Source organism: Crinia signifera, chromosome 9 (assembly GCF_055691185.1).
Source record: "Crinia signifera chromosome 9, ASM5569118v1, whole genome shotgun sequence".
Lineage (NCBI taxonomy): Eukaryota > Metazoa > Chordata > Amphibia > Anura > Myobatrachidae > Crinia > Crinia signifera.
The window spans coordinates 162,634,091-162,648,979 of record NC_139225.1 but is presented as its reverse complement, the minus strand read 5'-3'; the positions used below and the strand labels follow the sequence as shown (position 1 = coordinate 162,648,979).

The 14,889-nt window shown below is 45.4% G+C and overlaps 1 pseudogene; it reads right to left on the bottom strand.

Annotated features, from left to right (window-relative positions):
* Positions 1–12,995: 12,995 nt before the first annotated feature.
* LOC146039923 (5S ribosomal RNA) lies at positions 12,996–13,113 on the bottom strand (annotated as a pseudogene).
* Positions 13,114–14,889: the final 1,776 nt, after the last annotated feature.

Below are 14,889 nucleotides of genomic sequence, written 5' to 3'. Positions count from 1 at the left end.
TTAAGTGATTATTAAATGCCCCCCTTTTTCTTGTCATGATTTTCCCATCTCTCTCTCTCCTGTTCTATATATATATGTATCTAGAAATGTTTTCCTGCTCTTATTTATCCTAAAAACAAATATCTTTACGCCTTATTGGATGTGACTATACAAACAGTCTCCCCTGTGGTGTCGGATCTAGTACAGGCCAATTACCAAGAATGATAACTCTTGGAGCACTTCCAAATGGGCAGCAGCCTATACAGAACAACCCAAATGGGACATATTTCCGTCACCAAGACACTAATTACCACCTACTGGGCACATTTCAGAGCTGCTCATTGTAATCTGCATCCGCGCTTATTTAGTGCAATGCGAAGGGAATTTAATTTAACAGTGAACACTGTAATATGTAGATTTCTTTCTGACAAAATCTAGGTAAACAATATTGTTGTAGAACTCACAACAAAATACTTTTGCAAGAGATAGTGGTAATTACACTGTCAGTCCTTCTCCAGTATACCAGCTGCCGAGGACATTATTATACCTAAAACATTGGAATTCCTACCCACGGTGGTATTGCTGGAGTCCGTGGAAGTTCTTGATTGGAGGTTGTTGTAGGTATTGAGGATGTTCTGGTTGTGACTTGTAAATGGTCTGCAGAACCCACAGTTGGAATGTCTCCTGAACATATTGCACAGGGCCAAATACATTAGCAGGGGTTGAATAGAGAATCAGCGCCACTTATTACTGAATGTGACCATCTCTTCTATTGGCCCCTGACTTCTCTGCTTTTGTGTTTAAGTCTGAACACACAGGGAAGACCAAGGAATAAACTTTATACTTATCAATATATGTAAACTTCATAACATTCAGGAATAACGATCAAGATTCTGGAAGAAAGTACACAAACAGCAAAGAGAGGATACACAAGAACTTATAGCAAAGCGCCATCTACTGTCTCATTACTGTAGCTTTTCCTGTTATACTCAGTCTGTAGCTGTTGCTATACTCCATGATGTCCTCACAACAGCAGTGATTTAGTCCTTAAAATACATTTTTGTAGTAGCTGGTGAAGGTAGAAGCATTGGGCCTTATTCTAGTTCACTCTTTCTGACAAAATCCTTCTTAGATGGACAAAACCATGTGCACTGCAGGTGGGGCAGATGTAACATGTGCCGAGAGAATTAGATTTGGGTGGGGTTTTACATCAAAGTGTGATCTATATTGCAGTGTAAAAATAAAGCAGTCAGTATTTTCCCTGCACAGAAACAAACTAACTCACCTAAATCTAATTATCTCTGCACATTTTACATCTGCCCCACCTGCAGTGCACATGGTTTTGTCCATCTAAGAAGGAATTTGTCAGAAAGAGTGAACTAGAATAAGGCCCTTAGTACCAATCACCCTTGCCCTCTGTACCTGTCTTTAAAAATGTGAAGCCTGTTGCCTTTCTGTCTGCTTTCATTTTATTAATTTGTATCCTGGAGTGGTTGTCTGAATTGAAAAAAAACTTTTTTCTTTTTCTTTAGGAACATAAACATATGCATTGCACCAAAAAACTGTAATGTATTTTTATGGCAGGCTGCTCACCATACCAACATCGATATGTTTTAACCACTACTCTGAAAAATAAGATGTTTTACAACTAAGTAGCAGCCATTGTTGCTTCACCTCGTACATTCCAGATAATCGGAAAATTTATCTCTGGTGCATTTGGAACTGTGTTTGTTTGCATAGGACCATTTTGTGCATAGAATGGGTTTGCACCATTGCATGCAGGGCACCCTGAGTCGCCGCCTGTCAATCAGTTTGGGGTGGGAAGTGGGTGCCAATGGTTACCATTTTGTAGGTGTTACGAGGCACGTGTATTTGTTTCCTGGACTCGGAAGAGGAGTTCTGGGGAAATTCAGAGAAAGTGGTGAAAGTTGATGATAATGTGGAAACATTTTCATTTTCAAGCTGCTAAATGTTGTGGAAGGATTTATCAGCAATGCACACTCAATAACATGCAATAAACTCTCACATCTTTCACATAGGACAGGAAATGGAATTAAATTGCAGGAGCTAAAACAGATTGTAATTTCATGGGCGAATTGCTAACACCCTCATCCATGGCTTACCGAAATGTACAATGCTGGTATTATGGTCCTGCAAATCTGAAGCAAAATGGGATGCTAAGCGGGATAACCCAGCAGCGGACATGTGATTGGTGTCAGTGTAGTAGACCTATTCAGTACAGTTTATTAAGGCTTTGCTTCTGGTACAGTAAAACATTTAGGAGTTTGGGGGTTCTCTACCCTACACGTCCTGTCCATTGCCCCACAGGCTGTGGGCAGTACATAAGGCAATACATCCAGTGCTGGTTATATTGCCTGTCCTTATAATTGTGCATTAGGGCGGTATGTGCCAAATGGAAAATGCAGTTAAAACCCCATTATCTGCATTTTTATATGCAGTGAAGCCCTACTGCCGGGGCTTTGCAGCGGAGGGGTTACGCCAGCCTATGGGCTTCCTGTCGCATCCTCCGCCGCCCCGCTGTTCTAAAACCCTACCTTGACTTGCTTCCTGGACTCTGCTTTGACATCTGCGTGCACTCAACTTCGTCTCCTGTTTATTTTGTCATCACCTAACTTTAGCCTGTCCTGACCCTGGCCTCTGTTCCCTGTCTGCATTTTGTCTGCCTTGGCTAGGAATCTAGTTTCGGCCTCCAGGGGACTCTTCGTCTCATTCATTCCTCTCCGTGGCCCATACAACCCTTTGCAACACCTGTGCTACTTCATCCTCTGCACCCTATGGATTAGTTGTGTCAATTCGGGTGTCCCAGAGCCTAAGTGAGGTTTGTGTGGTTCATAACATAAATTTGCCACCAAGAATGCTTGGTATTAAGTGTGTTCTTTCAATGAAGACTCATCTCTTATATCCTAAAACCTCTGTTATCTTTCATTCGTTACGAAATGTGAACACTTTAATTCTCCAGAAATCAGCCATTGTCTGACCTCACCCTAACCGTGTGCACGTTAAAGCATACATGCACCACCCCTAAACGGCGGTCTACCGCAGAAAATGGCAACTGCAGTCTAAGTGCCAGTGGTGTGGAGTTGCAGCATTATGGGGGCGTGGTCCGGACAATGCAGGCATGTCTAGGCTGTGTGTCATCACATGTAGTTTCTGTGACCCAAAACATGACAGGCCGGTGATTGGCCTAATAATATGCAAACGCTTTATAGTGAAGAAATACATGTCTATTTTTTGATTATGTGAGGAAACCGGAGCACCCGGAGGAAACCCATATAAGCACGGGGAGAATATATCAAATCAGCACAGAAAGGACCATGGTGGGAATGGAACCCATGACCTCAGTTCTGTGTGGCAGTCATGATAACTATTACTCCAATCATTAGGATATTTCTGTAAACCAAGTTTGCACAGAAGTTATGACACCCTAAATTATTTGGGGTATAGAGAAAACACCTTAGGCCTCTATAAAGGCATGTAAATGGTAGCTATCCTTTCATATTAAGCTTCTTTATCTTTTCAATTCATAAAGGGCTCAGTAACAATTAGAGAAATTTGCATTTACAACTTGATATCATCATCCACTTGCGAAATGAAACAACCTGCCGTATAATTTGTATCCTCTCAAGCACCCGTTGGGTCCCTGACTGATAGCGGATTGAAGGCAGCAATTAGGATACAACAATCCCTTTTATGAGTGGATGAGTGAGATAACTCAGCAGGCGCTGTAATGTGTGTGTGTGCGTAACTGCGTACCTAGTCGTGTGTCAGGGAGATTTCACCTGCAATTGTAAATCGTTGTCGTGCTGAATTATCACATGGCAGCTGTGAATAGGGTTTGTACGTACGTACGTACTAGGTAAATTAATTAGGAAATAATGGATGTCTGAATGATGTACGGTTTAAGGGAGATTGCAGAGAATCCCTCTGGGGACAGATGCGCGCACAGTGCGATAGAACAGACCGCAGATCACCCGCCATCGAACCGGCTGCTGTTCTCTTACTAAGCAGAAAACACAGACAGGGGTTTAGGAAATTCTCTCTGTGGTAAGAAAGTAATTAATCCAGACCGACGCCAACATCATCATCTCGCCGTCTCGTGCAGCGCCCTTCCTGATGGAAAATGCACGCGGAATTAGAAACTTCCCAGACCGCACCGCCGGCAACGCTATAATAAATTTATGTGAAATAAATCTAGTAGCAGGGATCATTTTTTATTCTGTACAAGTATGTTCCAGGATGAATGGATGCAGTTTGTGTATGCAAATAAGCTTAACGGACCTGACTCGGGTGTGCCGGCGGTGGCCATCAGAAATTCTGGGTCCTAGGATCGGCAAAATAGGCTGCCCACCCATCTCAAATCCCTGGTATGCCTGGTGAGACCTCCGGAGTGAAATGTAATAGGATGAGAGATTCAAAAAGTGAGAGATTTGGTAAGGAAACTCCAGGCTTTTTTGAAGCGGCAATCATTTACACTGCAAAATCACACTAGGTTTGCAGTGTAAATGATTGCTGCTTTAAAAAACTGGAGTTTTCTTACCGAGGGGAAGATTCTCTAAACTAAAAATACGCTAAAAACACTGTTATCTGGGTTTTTACCGCATTTTGGGATGCTCTAAACATCCCCCGCCGGGTTACTGCAATGGGGGGGCACCTATGGGCTTCTACCGCGACCCACCGCCGCCCCCACCGACCCCCCCTCACCTGTGTCCGGGCAGCACAGTGCTGTGCTGCCCGGACCTGTGACCTCCTCCTCCCTGCACTATGACCCTTTTCCAGGTGCAGGGAGGAGGAGAGCCCGGCACAGCAGCAGAAGTGGGGAGCCGCCAAGACCCGCTGACTCTCACTGCAAAGGACAGCTCTTAACGCAAGAGCTGTCCTTTGCCATAATTATCGCATGTGTTAGAGCATATTCGATAATTATGTAGGCGATGGGCGGGGAAGGCGATGTTAGAACATCCCGCCCTAAATCTCTCCCTTTCTTAATCTCGCATCCTATAACTTTTTACCCCCAGTGTCAGCAGCACTGGCCGCACTACTCTACATCTACATGGCTTCAAGGAAAATGTAAACTTTGTTTATAACATTTTATACTTGATAGAATCCAGTCCCGGACCCCCGTTCTGTTTGAGCCCAGGACTGGAGTCCCAGCAGTCCCCCTAAGATGGCTGCCCTGCACATGTGGCTACATGGAAGCAACAGCGATGCAAAGATACAGTACTGAAGCAAGAGGAACTGGTATAAGTAGACACTGGGTAACCCATGAAGTCGCACAAGCTCCTTCCAAGAGGCCAGGAAAGATGGAGAGCCTTGCCTAGGCACTCCCACAAAATGGAGTCGACAAGGCTTTGTTTTGGGAAATGGCTGCCATCTTGCCCCTCCCCGCCTGCAGACTGTCATCTCTTGATGTCTGCAGCCATAGCCTGACGACAGAGGCGCTGTACAGGTATGGCACATGAGCACAGTACCACACATTGGTACTTTGTGACCAATGCACCACTAGTGTTGTGACCTGATGCTGAAAAGAATGGTGCCTTGGGGTGGTTTGGTGGACATGCTGGGGGGTGTCCCATCCCCTGGAATTGAACTTTAAGTGGCTATTCAATTATTCGACGTAAAAAAACTGAATTTTTCAAAAATTTTAGGTCAAATTTAACTTTGACGCATTTAATCAAAGTGGTGATTTTTCAAATTGTTGACCAAAAAAATAAGTAAATCGGTATCGGAGAATTTTTTTAAAATAAATCGGCCTCAATTAAATACCAAATTAAATTTTTTCGGTTAACTGACAAAGCCGGACTTAATTGAATCCCCCCTCTGAATGCTAGGGACATACCTGATGATGGGGTTACCTTGGCGCGGTGGGCAGTCTCATGCTTTTGGCCAAAATAATGCAAAGAATCTGCTATTTTTAATGTTAAATTTCAACTTTTATCACAGTTCTGATTCTTTCTTTGTATGCACTACAAGTCTCATCATGGCAACGCCTCTCATTGGGGTAAATTTACTAAGATGGGAGTCCTATTGAAGATGGGATGTTGCCCATAGCGACCAATCAGATTCTACCAATTACTTATTTAGCATCTTCTAGAACAGGGCTGGGCAACACCGGCCCTCCAGATGTTAGTGAACTACACATCCCAGGATGCTTTGCATTAGTTTTGCTATGTGGCCATGCTGAAACTGATGCAAGGCATGCTGGGATGTGTAGTTCACTAACATCTGGAGGGCCGGTGTTGCCCAGCCCTGTTCTAGAAGATAATAGATAGAATCCCCTATCTAACATGCGAGGGGAAGCGTTCGCTACACAGGAGGAGAAATCATTCGATGGTCTCTCAACATCAAAGTATTCTCCTGCCTTCGCTAAGAACTAGGGATGGCCATCGTTGCAATTGACATTGATGGTCAGCCATAGTATTTGATTGATTGGCCTATGGGCCAATCAAAACGCGGGGCTTCGCGGGTGTCAGGGGTGGGGCTATGCTCAGTGTCCCGGCACTTTAAAAAAAAAAATCATTGTTTTGCTGTTCCATCGATGGAGGGAAACCATCTGATTCTCACCATCGATGGCAAAAGTATTCAACATCGACCATGAACCATCGATGATTTTGAATTATTGATGGTTGATGGCCATCCATACTAAGAACACTCAGCCTGACCTGTCTTTTCTAGAGCCCGCTGTACTCCGTGACGTCATGTGACGTCAGCCACCCACCCACCCAGAGAAGGTATGCCAGCGTCTGGAGCGTTATTATGGGAATGACATGCTCCAGCCCCCCCCCCCTCCTCCTCGAACAAGCAGCCCGCATACAAGTGATCCTGATGTGGTGTCCCTGAAGGAAGTCCTGGTTATACATCCCTGGCCGTGCATTAAGTCAATGTCTATCCTAAGCCTATAAAGCCTGTTTGTGTCGTCAGCTGTACAATACTTGCCGGCTGCTATCCCCCACTCTGTGTTATCAGGGTGTTACAAATGACCGATGACTCAGGAGAACATACGACTCGTACCATTGATGTGATCTTTGGTTTCCCAGAATATTCCGGCATGTTAGCGAGTTTCCCGGCTCCTGAGTGTCAGACACGTGTATTGATCACAGAAGGAATTGCTTTGTCCTTCTGTGACATTTCATAATTAGCCGAGTAGTTAATATTAATTATGCATTATTGGACATTTGTTTGCTGTCAGCTTGTTCTTCCAATATTTTCTTTCCTTTGTTCTATTATTAATATGAATAAAATCTGCTGAGCCGGTAAATGCGGAACCGAAAGTCATGGAGTAATTAAACAATGGAACCGCGGCACTGCTGCTATGTACATTTATATAAAGAACGCATCCGGACGTGATCCTGAGGAATAACTGCTGCGGATGGGTGTGGTTCAATGTCTAGGTCAACACGCAAAAAGTTGACACTTAAAAAAACGTTGACACATGAAAAGGTCATCTTGGCTTGTTTATGTGGGTTTTTTTTTTGGTGTCAGTGTCGACCCCTGATCACGTGGACCTGCGATTAGTGGACTGCTTTACTCACCGTTCTACGGATCAGGATCAATGTAACTGCGCAAACTGTAACACACCAGTGACCTGTTACCTCCCTGAAACGCCCCATGAAATTACATTTCTCTACAGGGAATTTTGACCTGTGCGTAACCACTAGGTGGCACTGTGCTAGCTACAGAACTTGGACACATGCGCAGATTGAAATAAATCAGCGCATTATGGGCAGTATTTAATGAGGCTGATTCGCCATGTTCTACGGCGATTTTTGTAAGGCGATTTTTTGACTAAAACGGTGAATCACCCTATTCAATGACCAGATGGCGAATACATTTCAAGGTTTTTATCGCCATGATTCACCGAGTAGCAATCGCTATCTTTTTATGGTGAAGTGGAAGGTGAACTTTTAAAATAAAGTGTTTTGTTTTTTACATTTGGTGTAAAAAAATCAGGAATTTTATTCTGAGGAGGGGCATGCTATTTTTATTCATGTGATGTAAGCACATGAATATATATTTAATTAAAAAAAAAATATATATATATATATATATATATATATATATATATATATATATATATATATATATATATATATATATTTTTTACACAGAGCAGCCAGCAGGGGGCCGGGAGCCGAGCCGCTCATTAGATATTCATATATTCACTGCACCCGATCATTACACCCAATCGGGTGTAGTGAATACCCGGTCCCCTGTTGGCTATCCCGGAGGGCAGCCTGTGCTGCCTGGCTCCCGGGGAGCCCACCTCCCCCCCACAAACGTTCTGGGGCAGGCAGGGAGACTTCCATCTCCCTGCCTGCCGCCGTCCTCAGGCTCCCTGCGGCATCGCCGCAGGAGTTAAAATTCGCCAGTCAGGGGCAGTGAGCTCCTGACTCGTTGAATACTGGAGCCGGCGAGGCTCCGGAATGCGGCGGGCAGTGGCGAATGTGCAGCGAATCCTAAACAGGATTCTCTGCACATCGTCAAAATTCTCATTGAATACTGCCCTATGTGTATCCCGGAAACCTGACCTGTTGCACAGATTTATTCTCACCCAGCGTCATGCAATTAGTTGGATTTTTGAAGAAATAGGTGTGTGTTTAAATAGCTAAAAAGTTAAACAACGCACGTGTCCCACGATGTGCGCAGTAGTGATTGAGACGCTCAATCTCAGAAATCTATTGGAAATGTGTTTTGTAACCCTGGGGGGTGACTGGGAGGTGTCTATTCTGAGCTAAGGGGATGCAGTGTCTTATGGGCTTGTAATGGGAGAGTCGCTAAACAGGTTGCGGTCAGGTGGCTATTGGGGTCTATTGGTGGTTATGCCCAGAATCTGCACCTAGTCTGGTCCGTGTGCTAGTTTTACTGTTGCACTCAATGGTAGTGTCTGAAGCAGGAAGTGGGCCTCAGTCCTTGCACACTCTGACACACACTTGTACACCACGGGGAGGGGCTTAACTATTATTAGCATAAATATTCCCCATAGTGAAGTAGTCTTATGATGGTCCAAATGACTGGTATAACATACAACTATTCAATCAGTCCAAACTTTATTGCCTCAGTGAACGAGAAGAAAACTTTAATCTTGCATCCACTCATCACCAGAGTACAGTAGGATGGAAACATCAATCCCTACCCCTAGATCTCCCGCTGCGCTACAATCCCTGTCCAGGACTCCTCCCTCTTATACATCTGACATTGTGCGAGTCCCCTCATTCCAGCCGCTACTGGAATCCTGTTCTTCTGCTTCAAAGGCCAGCTTTGTAAATGAGCCCTTAATACTTCACATTCCCTTACATAGATCTTAGCAATCAGGAGATCAAACACTGCAAGATGTCTGAAATGATTCATCCTGAGCCACCTGTCCTCCCCCATTGTACTGTACGAAAAGCTTTAATAGTTTCTTATGGCAAGAACTATTTATCTCCACTCTGTCCTATATTGGGTGGCACCTCTGTCCTGATTGGTGGGATGTAGGCATGTACGTCCACGGTGTAAGGGATAAGTCGGTGGTTCATGCACTAGAATTTTTTTTTTTGCCCTTCAGAACAAAGGGTCCCAGTCGATATTTTGGATGGATCTAGAACTGTTTCCTGCAGACTGATTGGGTGCTATTATGGAAATCAAATTTTCTATATCAATAATTTGTTCTCTGTTTAAGGTGTTGTCTTACACAGAATGCTGGAACCGGACCATGAAAGCCTCCCTGTATGGGCCGGGGATATAGTAAACACCGGAATGGTCCGGTCCATTTGGAGAGCCTGTAATATCCCCCCCCATCTCTCAGATGACAGCTGTCACAGGCACCTCCCCGGACGGGACATTCAATCTAGATCGGACATTATAAACTCCGAAATGGCAAGTAGGTCGACAAGCATGAGGTTGACACCACTAGGTCGACATGCAGTAAGGTCGTCATGACTTAAGGTCGACATGGAGGAAGGTCGACTTGGGTTAGGTCGACAGGGTCATTAGGTCGACAGGGTCATTAGGTCGACATGGGTAAGGTCGACATTGAAAACAGTCGACATGGTTTTCTTATGAAATACACAGTCAACATAAAAACTTAAATGTAGCACCGTGTCCCCCCGCATATCTCGCTACGCTCACCATGCTTCGGGCACACTCTTTAATTCTCCCTCCATGCCCGAGTGGATGGTAGGGCATGAAATATCACCCGTCGGCACATGTCGTGTCGACATGGACACCGAAACGTACCACCACGTCCCCTCGGATGGCTCGCTACGCTCACCATTCTTCGGGCACATTCTTTAATTCTCCTGCCATGCCCTAGTGGATGGTATGGCATAGAATATCACCTGTCGGCACATGTCGTGTCGGCATGGACACCGAAACCTAACACTGTGTTCCCTCACATGGCTCGCCATGCTTCGGGCACGGTGCCTTGCTACTCTCGGCACCCTATTTTATTCTCCGACCTCACCCTAGTGGATGGTAGGGCATGAAATACCGCCTGTCGGCACATGTTGGCTCAAAAAGCACTAAAAAATCCAATGGCGACCTAATGACCCTGTCGACCTTCCCCATGTCGACCTTATGACCTTGTCGACCTAATGACCCTGTCAACCTAACCCATGTTTCCCTAAAATCATGTCGACCTTTCGGCATGTCGACACAATGCTTGTCTGCCTACTTGCTGGTGACCCAATGACCGTATCCCAATGGAGCCTGTCCGGTCCGGAGTTCCAGGGTCCAGGTTTTATCTAGTCCCGGATGTCGCTATGAAAATGCTGAGAATAAATTGGATCTTCGTGACGATGGTGATGATGAATCACGTGTTCTGCAGCCCCATGGCGACGTTCTGGATTATGATGCCCACCTTGCATCCTGCAGCCCCATGGCGACGTTCTGGATTATGATGCCCACCTTGCACTTTCCTGCAGCCCCATTGGATTATGATGCCCACCTTGCACTTTCCTGCAGCCCCATTGGATTATGATGCCCACCTTGCACTTTCCTGCAGCCCCATTGGATTATGATGCCCACCTTGCACTCTCCTGCTGCCCCATTGGATTATGATGCCCACCTTGCACTTTCCTGCAGCCCCATTGGATTATGATGCCCGCCTTGCACTCTCCTGCAGCCCCATTGGATTATGATGCCCACCTTGCACTCTCCTGCAGCCCCATTGGATTATGATGCCCACCTTGCACTTTCCTGCAGCCCCATTGGATTATGATGCCCACCTTGCACTCTCCTGCTGCCCCAATGGATTATGATGCCCACCTTGCACTTTCCTGCAGCCCCATTGGATTATGATGCCCGCCTTGCACTCTCCTGCAGCCCCATTGGATTATGATGCCCACCTTGCACTCTCCTGCAGCCCCATTGGATTATGATGCCCACCTTGCACTTTCCTGCAGCCCCATTGGATTATGATGCCCACCTTGCACTCTCCTGCAGCCCCATTGGATTATGATGCCCACCTTGCACTTTCCTGCAGCCTCATTGGATTATGATGCCCACCTTGCACTTTCCTGCAGCCCCATTGGATTATGATGCCCACCTTGCACTCTCCTGCAGCCCCATTGGATTATGATGCCCACCTTGCACTTTCCTGCAGCCCCATTGGATTATGATGCCCACCTTGCACTCTCCTGCAGCCCCATTGGATTATGATGCCCACCTTGCACTTTCCTGCAGCCCCATTGGATTATGATGCCCACCTTGCACTTTCCTGCAGCCCCATTGGATTATGATGCCCACCTTGCACTCTCCTGCATCCAGATGATGGATCTTCATTATTGATTGGTGAAGATTTTGAGATCAGATATTTTGAGGATCTCTCTCAGCAACATTGGCACTCGAAGGGTTAAGGCCGTGGCAGCAGCTCCTCACACTCTGTTCTTCAGCGCAGCGAAAATAGGGGGGGTGGGGAAACATTATTCTGCTGACTGATCCCGGCCCCTCTATGCCTCCACCCTTCTGGTTAGTCCAGTGATGACCTCACAGAGCTCAGCCAGAATCTCCCGACCGGACATCCAGCCATATAGGTACCCCATGAAATCCGCTCAACAGGGGTCCAGCAAGGATAGGCATTACTTACTGATTAATCATTTCATGATCGATCCACTGAGCAGACACTCGGTAACGTCACTGCGAATGTTGTTCTAGTGTAACTGAAACGCGCCATATTTATACAGCGGAGAGGCCAGTGCCAAGGGGTGCCGGACGGGATCCCGACTGTCGGTGAATCATACCACACCCAGTGCTATGTTACAGTATGTGACAAAACTATGCTTTTATCCACAAGACAGATAACACACTAATGAGACTCTACACAGAAGATCTGGATACAGAAGGCCACTTATAGGCTGAGATGATGACACTGATCGAGGTAAGGTTTTGATGAAAATTTGAAATATAGACCAACATGTGTGCCGTTGCTCGGTAGTAAAATTAAACGGCAAGGGCTAACGGTTGGTGGTGCTCCCAAATGGAGTTCAAATGTTGAACTGAAAAGGAAAGTCAGAGGTGACTTGAAGGGAACCCGACAAGGTTTTTTGGGGCACGCTTATAAGTAATAATATATGTTTGATATGGTGTCTATTAGTTAAAACATAACTTTTAATTATCGAAACACTTAAAAAACGGATTTAGCATAAGAAGGGTTGCACATTTATTGAGGAAATTCAGTTTATTGAATTAATTCTTCCTCCTCCAAGCAGTGAATCAAAGTAGTGCTGACTAGGTCAGGTATTTAATAATGGATAAACTTGGCGAAAATTAGTCACACATATAGCTATTTCTTATTCTGGCAGTTATAACAGAAAATGATGTCTGTTTATCATCTAGGATTGAAATAGCAATTCAAATGGCGCAGGACACACCACCCCTCGGTAATAAATTGAAATTGTCAAATGTGATATCAGACGAAAAAAAAGGGGTTTAGAGTCATAGCTTGACAGGAGAAAATCAGGGTAGAAGTAAGGAGATGTGAATGAAGCGTCACTCTCACAGCTTTTGGCTTCTGCTGTTATGGTGAATTACGGCACCGACTATTCCCTGTTAGTTCCCCAGACAGGTACTTGGCCGGCCCTTCACTGCTTAGCTTCTGGGTTCGGATGGTGCCAGGCGATTCAGTGAGGTATGGCCGTATATTTGAAGTGCGAGAGCCCTGCTGATGGAAAGTGAGCTCAAGCGTGCTTCTGCTGTTGGTCCTGCAGTAATAGGATCCTCCCTGTTACCATCGAGGCCTTGCAGGGTGAATAATTAGCAGGAGGGCCAATGAGAGAGTCACTAGGAGGTGAGATATAGGGTAGTATGAAAGAGGGGGAATCTTGTGTCTGAGCCCAACTTCTGCTGTCCCCAATCTTACAATGTATAGGATTGGGGATGAGAGAGACGGGGTGAGGCGATCCTCCCTGGAGTGGAAACCACGAAAATTAAGATGAGAGTAAAAAGGTGAATGTACCCTCAGTCCAGGAAATTGGCTAGTGTTCCAGGTGTCAGAATAGGGTTTGTCTGATCACCCAGTTCACCCAGGGGTTTGTTTAGTACTGTTTAGTGAGCAAAAGAAACAGTGACAAATACTGACATTTAGCCAAATTGGCAGATTTTTGTCGCTGTAGTATTACAAGATAGCAGTTCTTGTGGTTTAGACACAGTTAATAGCATCTTACAGTAAATAAACAACAAATAGACTGGTTTAGCTAGCCACAAAAAAGATTTTTGGGTACACGGTGTACTGAATGGATCCTAACTGTTTTACAGTTAGTAGATTGAAGCTGACCTGTCCTGGATGTGGACTTGGTCTACAGGTCAGAGTATATGCAAGGTATACTGAGCAGCAGGTATAATCTGTCTATTAAAAAGGCAGGTTGGTAAATTGGGTCTGACAGATCCTGGCCCTTTGCCAAATCTGCAGGTCCTAGTGTGTATACAGCACAGATTGTATGACAATTCACCTATAGGTCATCTAAGCACATAAAGTAAATTTGTACAATCAGGAGATCTAAGCACATAAAGTCATATTGTACAATCAGGAGATCCTATGAAGGTGAAGTTATTTGCATGTACAGTATATATGCACGTTCTGTGCTTTGAGCAGTGTAATGTAAAGAAACTCTGGTGATTGTGCGCTGCGGTTTAATATGCCGCGCAATCTACAGTGAGAGATCACCCCAAGTTTTACCAGGCACAACACAACACATATCCTTTACTGAAGCATAAAGGTGGTCCCGTTAGCGTTATGTTGCTACACAAGCGCGTCTGTCCTGTAGACAGAGCTGCGTTAAGTGGAGCGGCTCTGGAGTTAGGGTGCTGCTGAGTAAATTTGTTTGCAGGCACAGCCTGCTTTACCTTGCTGCCCAGATGCAGCGAAGAAGGCGGGAGGTAGTCGGACGCCGGAGCGGAGTGTCCGTGGAGAGCACGGTCGAGATTGTCCTGAGGGGGGGGTGTCCTGCGCGTCAGAGGACACGTGTTTCGCTGTAAAGCTTGTTCACTGACGCGTGGAGGACAAGGGGGGGATACCCCTCTTATGACGGAGATGTCAGCCAACCAGGAGAGGCGCCGCTGATTGACATAAGGAGCAGCCAATCCGACGGGCCTGTGACGTACCTCTCAGCTGTAAAGACTAGCTGGAGTGTAAGTCCCGTGAACTTTGATGAGAAGCGTCAGATCGTTCTGACGTTAGTGTGTTTAATTGGTGTGATCCATTGTGCATGCAGTCAGGGAAGTGATGCCGCAAATATACAATATATTATATTATATAGAGCCTGATAGATATGCGCCCATTGTCTAGTGAATAATCATGCTGGAAAAACCGATCTACCAGGCTGGCTTTTAAATAATGTGGTTTCAACAAACCTGCATATGATAGTGGAGGCTGAAAACCAATAGCTTATTCAAGTACCAGTGACAATGATGTTTTTGAAT